Source organism: Opisthorchis viverrini, assembly GCF_000715545.1.
Source record: "Opisthorchis viverrini unplaced genomic scaffold opera_v5_177, whole genome shotgun sequence".
NCBI classification, from domain to species: domain Eukaryota; kingdom Metazoa; phylum Platyhelminthes; class Trematoda; order Opisthorchiida; family Opisthorchiidae; genus Opisthorchis; species Opisthorchis viverrini.
This window is the reverse complement of record NW_008751830.1, coordinates 661846-670054: the sequence shown is the minus strand read 5'-3', so window position 1 is coordinate 670054 and position 8209 is coordinate 661846.

Sequence of the window (8209 nt, the reverse complement as noted above, 5' to 3'; positions counted from 1 at the left end):
TATATATATTGGATTTTACTTGTTTGGTGGGAATCGTTCTGGATTACTAATGAGGAAGTATCGCGGACAAACAAATACCAAATTTTCTGCTTGGCAGTTCGTTCGTACACACATTCATACATACACACACAAACATACATACGTACTAACATACATACACAATTACACAAGACGTTGACATGCGCTCAGGGGACGCCCGTTTCTTTAGGTACACCAATTCATTATTGCTCGTTATTTGGAAAAACCGATCTAATCAGGCATGTCGATTTGAATACAAAGACACTCACATTCGGAAAATTGATAACAAAGGTGTTCAACTCAGTGACTTGGATGTTTACTGGAGTAATTGGAGAGCGGAACTCTGTGACCAAAGTGGTGATGAAGCGCTCCAACCTGTCCCAAGTACGGTGAAATTCTTGTTCGATGACAAAGCACGCCTTAGGTGCTATTTCATAACCATCCTTTTCAATATGTACCTGCTCCCCCGGCGCCATTTCCCGGACTGAAATTGTTTTGCTTTCATGTTTTCATCGTTGTTATTCGATTTGTTGATAATTCCTTGTGAATTTTTAGGGAGGGGGGTTGAACTAGATGTAATATAATACCTTGTCATCATTCGCTGTTACGTGATACGTCACTGGTAATACAATACTCAAGTAGATTTCATTGTCGCAAACACTTCTATCTGTCTTGCTGTTCAAAGCATGGTCCCTCTTAAGAACCATCTCTCGGGCAATTTTGGCTTGCATTCCGGTTACTATGAGATCATTCAGCTTGCCTGCTTATGTTGTTTCCGTTTCTGTAATAGGTAAAAGCCGTCAGGGTTGAAAACTATACTGGCTTTGGAGAGTGTTTGATTCCACAAACGTCTACATTTTATCGCATACACATTCTCTCCTCTGATGTGAGCACTTAAGTGGCCATATTTTGTTTTTGTACATACTGCCTGGCTAAAAGCAGCTGTCGGAGCCAACGGATTTTCTCCGCCTGTGCTTCAACGGCTCCAGACAGCAGCCTTTCAAACACGCGGTGCTTGTCAGCATCCATGAATAAAAAAGGAAGTAAGCCGTGTTTTCTCCATTCTCTGGATTGATGACCACTGCTAGTTGGACACAAAAAGAACCAGTGCAAATACTTGCACTTTAATCTATTCAGTTATAACTGAAGGATCCGGGGTTTGTTCTGGGAGGAGTAACGGAAGAGTCAATCTAACCTGCCAGCCCGGGTGGTTTAGCTAAATGATCATATTTTTTTCATGAGCACCTAAGTGTTTCTAGTAGACCTACATGTTACACTGGAGCGTTGTTGCATCATAATCCGCTCACCATACAAATGTACTCATCCAGAATTCCGTTTTGATCTGAGTTGCGTTTGGATCTTTCCCTGGTTTATAAGTACACTGAAACAGATGTCGATAAAGGAAAGACTGAGAAACAGAACGACTGAAGCAATAGTAAATTGTAACGGTTTTAACTGGCTTCCTACCATGATGAAATAAAGTAGTTTATACGCGAAAAGTTTCACATTCCTTGACGTGGTGATTGAGCACGAGAAATTCCAACGATACCGTGGATGACCCTACAACTAAGAATGTGAGAGTGGTTGAGGTCACTCAGCAAGTCATTATGTGCTCACGTGAAGACAAACGACGGAACTATGTGGATCTGCGACCGCGGAATTCTTTATTTTTTTCACAAACTGACACTCTGCACCTTTGGCCCAAGTGGCCTTTCTCGCTGCGGAATAGTAGTTCTCTCATCTCACTATATATGGGTTTGAATACCAGGTGGTTATCACTACCAGACTGTGTACGGTAGGTTTTTGCGTTGAGAGTTTCAACCGCTTTCTCAATGATAATCGTTTCTATACCAAGAGGCTACTAAATTAACCTTGAAATTGCAATCTATTTTGGTTTCCCAAAGTTTAGCAAAATAAACGGTTGTTTTCAGCCGGCTATAACTACATATCGTCCAACCAAATGGTGATTTTCTGCTGCGTAACCCTTCCTTGCGCTCAACAACTTTGGTGGTCGTCAGAGTGGGAAAAACTAATGCTCTATCATATTCTCTCGTTGAGTAATTCTTGCTATTCCGGTTCGAATTTCTTATTTCACATCCGCCGCTGTTCCCTACATTGTGCGCAAACGGCTTGAGTTATAAGCTGGCGCTGGCTGGCTCCACGTACAAGAACTGGATATCCTAATCTAGGTCAGCAACTCTTTAGCAGTTACAGCATTTGACTAGTTCTAAAACCCTTGATTGTCATCTGGATACTAATATAGTTCGACGACAGCTGAACCTCGTGTCGATAAAGTATGACCCTTTTGTCTATCTTTATTCATTATTGGCGTATTTAGGCTTGTCGTTCAAATCCAACAAAAGCTAAAAATCGTTTAGTTGGGGACAAAAATATTTTGACGGGCATGACTGACATTCTGAACCGCAGTCACACTGGAGTTCCGCGTACGGTAGAACTACATAACCTCCCTTCGTTCATCACGAATCTGAAGCTCCCATTGAAAACAAAGTGGATATTGCGTTTGGCGGCTAATAGTCTAATGTGTGCTGTATTTAAATTCAGTGGCAGTAAATGGGTACGAATTCTGGGCTGGAATTACGTGCTCACCATCCTACCGTAGCTGGCCTAATCTAGGCCCTTCAAAATGCTGCTCATCAGTTCCACATATTGAGTTTATTTAATAGTTCTTAACCAGGCCTTAAATTTTTAATTCATGACTTCACAAAGTTCACAAGTTTGAGAAATGTACTTATATGAATGGTAAACGTCAGCTATTAATTTCCTAAATCAAGTTTTATCCATAGATAATCACGTTTGAAAATCAACTTTGTAAAACTTAGTTGGCTTCGGTCACGAGAGTAAACCATTGATTTTTATGTAGAATAAACAGGAAACCCCTAGCTACATTTACTGTAATCGGAGATAACTGAAAATTGTTTAACATTTTTCAAAAACACCTCAGTACTTGTCTCCTTCAGAATGGGGTGTGGCAAATTTTTCTGCTGACTACCGAGTCGGTGTTTTATTCTGATTCATGGAAGTAATCAATAGCATCAAATCCGTGCTGATATGTCCGTCATACCAAAATTGTAGTTCCGTTGAAAAATGATAACAACGCTCNGGTGTGGCAAATTTTTCTGCTGACTACCGAGTCGTTGTTTTATTCTGATTCATGGAAGTAATCAATAGCATCAAATCCGTGCTGATATGTCCCAGTCATACCAAAATTGTAGTTCCGTTGAAAAATGATAGCAACGCTCTTCCAGAATATTAATCGTTTCCTTCTACTAGATTTGCTAAACCCATCCCCTTTTGCAAACAGCGAAAATGCTGGATTGGCTTTGCGTCACATGTTATCTATTATTCTTGTGTCATGCATTCTCTATATATCAAGCCAGTTCGGCAACTTGCATCTGGTTCTGCGAAACATGCTACCTATGACTTTGCGCGCAACGGCCACTCAAGAGTTGTCTTTGTGCTACTGGTTTTCTAGTGCCTGATTCTTGAGAGCATCTCTGTTGTGTATGTTGTTTTTCAAAATTGAACACTGCCCCCCCCCCCAAACATTTTATGCTATCATTCTGGTGATGTTAAATATTTGGCTATCTTCTGCAAATCTAGATTCTCAGCAAAATTTCAAAAAATAGTTGCTTATAATTTTCTGTTTATTCCATTTTTTGTCTTAATATGGTGAATAGACCTCTGAAAAAATTGTTGCAAATCCAATTTTGTTCAATTTTGTTCCCTTCCAGTCGCACACACTATACAATATCGTTCTCTTACACTTTTCAGTAGTCCACCTAAATTTGTTGGCTGTTGCTCATGTCTCACGTTTGAAAGTTCTTCATGCGCATTTAGTTTCATTGTACTCCTAGACATTTTCCGTTCCCAAGACTCGTCCAAGTGTACCTATGACTCTGAGCCTGGGTCGTACCTGAGTAGTTCTCTTGGCTTCCAAGGAACACTTTTCTCCGGGATATGATGGTGGACCTCCTGACCTATTCGAACTGAGTGCATTTACACTCAGCATGATTACTTAAGCTTCTACTAGATTTTTCTACACTTCAAGTATGAAGGATTGTTCTTGTTTAAAGTGGTCCAAAATTAACATTCGTTTACTTCCCTTCTATCTTCAATGAAATTCTCGGTACTGACAACTGTATGGTATTCGACCGTGTCTGGAAGCCTACAGTTTGCCGAACGATACTTTTTCTTTTGTCATTCCATCTGTACTCCTCTCGGAAGCCACGTTCCTTTCGTTAACTCTGCTTTTCTTCGCTTTAATTTGGCTGGGTGGTTTTTTTCTCTTCCCCGGGAAGCAGTCTGATTACCTCTTCATGCGGCACCCTGATGGTCATAAGGTGGTTTGTCTGTCTAACCTAACTGTGCTTGCGTGCACTTTTGTACAAATGATTTGGTATCCTCAGTTTCTGCGTAAAATTTGTGACTAACTTGATGTAGTTACCCTAGAACGACACCTTTGTAAAATACTAGTCGTTCAGCAGCAACACTCTTTAGGTGCCGAGCTGCCTTGCCACCCGGAGGAAGCACGAGGGTATTGCCAGGTTTCCCGAGCCTAGACGGGAGAAGTCGAAATGCAGGGGTCAGTTTCGAACTATGGACCTTCAGGTTAGTGAATCCGCGCTCCAAACACTGATCCATCTAGTCCATGACGCATCTATATCGCGCTGATTTTGGCGTATGCACAGTGAAAAGGGTTGTCGAATCTAGAGAAGTGTGTTTTTGACAATGAACAACACAGTGTTGATTTAACTTACAAGTTTTTAGTGATCCAAGAAGCGGTTATCATCGTTTTCAGTGCCCAAATTTTTAATCCTACTTTTTACGATTTTCTCCCCTCAGTCGGTCCCAATGTTCGTTTTGCATATTAGCCTCATAACCATATCTAAAATATATATTTACTCGTTTCTCTACCTGAATCCTTTTTCACACAATCAGTGAAACCACACTCATTAGGAATTTCCAACAGCAAATTTCAGCAGAAATACTTTCAAAAGCAAACATTCCGAAATTTCTTGCTGAAGGCGTTAGTGTCTCAGTTTTTACCTCGATGCTTCGCCAAAACTAAGACGTGCAAGGACGCATATCTCCCGGTAATTCTCACGTAATTTTCCTGCTTGGTGTTATTCTCCACACTAATTTTGTGACGACAGCAGACTGAAATCCCGTTAGGTAGACCCGGTCGATGAATCTAAAGTAGTTACTGTGGGTAGAGAACATTCAGGATAATCAACCGAATTAGTCTGTTTCAGGGATAACGCTACTTTTTGGGATAAATATCCCCCAAGTTCTGATAATATTACGATGAAATACAGAAGCCACTTTCAATATGCTGACATATCCTTGTGTGTCATACTATCGACAGAACGCTGCCTCAAAATGATCACATCTGTCCTCCAGGCACATGGTCATCATGACAGCCGGTTGGAAAACCCCTATTGTATGGGCACCAAATGGAGCGGCATCGACGGCTTACAACAGAATCAAAGGATGACTAGAGTCCACTGCAACTTTTTCATATCCATAAGAACCATAGGTCATTACATATTTGCATGCGTGATCTTACTAGACAGAGAATTGCCTTCAATGACTTTGCATAAATGCAATTTGGTCTGGCCGTTGTGGAACGCAGCATATCGCGAGATGTCAGGCCAGCGCGCAAGGTGCACACACTAGTATACCTAAACCTTCATCACAACCGGTTAATATGACCAAAAATAAGCTCTAAATGCGTTGCCTTTAACCAGTTTCTCTACACCATGAGCCCTACGACTACACTCATGTTGTGTTTATTGATAGACAAATTTAAGTATGTCAAATTTCGTTTTTTTGGTACTAATCCCCACAAAACATGGGAAGAACAAAACTGAAATTAGTAAACTAAGATTATGTAAATAAAAAGCGCCTCCGAGTTGAGTTAAGTGATACGAAAACTACTTAAATTCAAATATTGTAAGATGAATATACTTGAAGTTACTCATGCGAAACTGTTCATACAGCTGCATGACTTACCTCCGCATGTGTCCAACATATCAAAGTCTAATAGACCATTGCTGCGGTCGCCAGTTTACGGGATTGTGCCCAAACTCTCCGGTAGTTCTCCGCCATTAATCATACTAACTGACCCAATAGAAGTAAAACAACAGAGCAAAGCAGAAACCGCAGTTAAAACTTTCTCCAATGAATCTACTATAGGTAAAATGTATAATGACTGACTCCAACTTGTTTTCTAATATTCATATAAGTTCCAAAAGCCATTGAACCAAAAAGTGTGTCTGTTAACTGATTTAGCGTGGACTAAAACATATCCACCCCATATAGCTACTCACGTTTAAAGAAATCACATGAAGAAGCCATCCTTCCCCAGAACGCAGTCCACCGCACCATTTGAAAGAACATTCGAAATACTAAAGGATAACTTTTTTGAGAGTTAGTCCCATAAGTGGAATAGAACGTGTCCAAAGTTACTTTAGACCTAAGCATTCATACAAAATGTCACATACGGTGAGGGCAAAATTAACTGCGTGGGGAACATGAATAACCTGGCGGGACATTATTTTTTCTGTCCTTGACCAGTGACCTAATTATTGCCCACTGCACGCTATCTCATCTGGGTCTTTGCTTGATAACTTTGTGCTGGGGAATATTCAGAGTGGTGTTTGCTTCGAAATAAAAAAGTTTACAGAAACTGAAGACGTTTGGCCTTGGATAAGTGCTTTATTGAATCGGACAACCTGAGAGCTAATGCATATGTCTACTTGATAACATACGGAATAAATCTGCCGGTCAGCAATGTTCAATGGAGTGAACACCTAAGCATTACAAATAAAATACAGACGATTTGTATGAAGCCTAACATAGTGCTACACGCAAGCGTCCGATGTCCAAGAGAACATGACTGTTTAGAAGACATGCGGAGCTCTCTATGGAGTAAACAGTCTGTGCCAATAAATGTATTTTTAAGACACCCAAGGGTTTGCTAGTGTTTGATCATTATACCTTGTTTCCAGGATGGCTTTGTTTAGCAGATGGCCAGTCGTATAAAGCAGACCAAAGTGCGCTCTCGTTCAGTATGCGAGATATCCGGTCCATCTTCAAGCTCATTTTTTTCTCTAGCTGTGTAGTTTGACGTCGTACTTCAACCATTGAATTTAATCACACCCTACTGCATTCCAATCAGATGACTCATAGACACATTTGCCTGCCTGCCCAAACATAACTCCCACTATAATTAGATAAGGATTCAGTAGAATATTTTGTCATCCAGTGTTTTGCCACCTAATTCTGTCTCAGCATTACAAATGAACATCAGACTGAATAAATGACAAAAAGAAAGATCTCTGAAGAGTTGGTACAAACCGTGTAAACAACCGGTTATCACGTGCAACTAATGCTATAGAGGTAAATGTGCACATGGCGTGAATGAAATTAAAACGTTCTCAAGAAGTTCAACCCGTCGCTGATTGCCAAAGCTATCAGGTGTTTGCGGGTGCCCAGCAAAACGATACCATGCTAACCGAACCAAGAAATTTCCAAGAAAATTGGCCCATTTGCTCCACAGTTTCGGCTGGATCACTCAATTACGATATGAGCAGTTGAATCTATCACCAGCTGAGGAGCCTACATAATGTGGTTTGTCAAAAGTGCTCTGCCGACGTTTGTGAAATTAATCGTGGTTCTGTTGGAATTTAGTAACCTGCAAAATGATCTAATGATGAAACGGTTTCTACGATTTGCACCCAATTACGACTTTATTTTGCGATGTTTGGTACTTACGGCAATCGCTTTAAGGTGATGAAAGCTTGACATCAATTCGCCTGACCATTCTCATCGATCTTCCCCTAGAGCTATCCACGTTTTGATGCTTTTTCAGACAGGTACTCCCTCAAAATTAACCCAGAAATGATGATTTGTGAGAATATATCTTAGTTTTGTGTTAACTGATGTAAAATATCCGTTCTTTAGGTGTTAATGGCATAACCCATCCTTTTAAAGGTTGCCGTAAACTTATGGTACTGCAACCAATAATAATCGTTTTCGGTGCTAAAAAACCTTAAAATATCTGTCAGCCACGTAAAGATTTATCCATCCGAGATAAACTTCAGGATAATTTTTAATTAATGCCGCAAAATTTGGATTTCTCTAAGACGCCTTTTGAATCTACCTATTG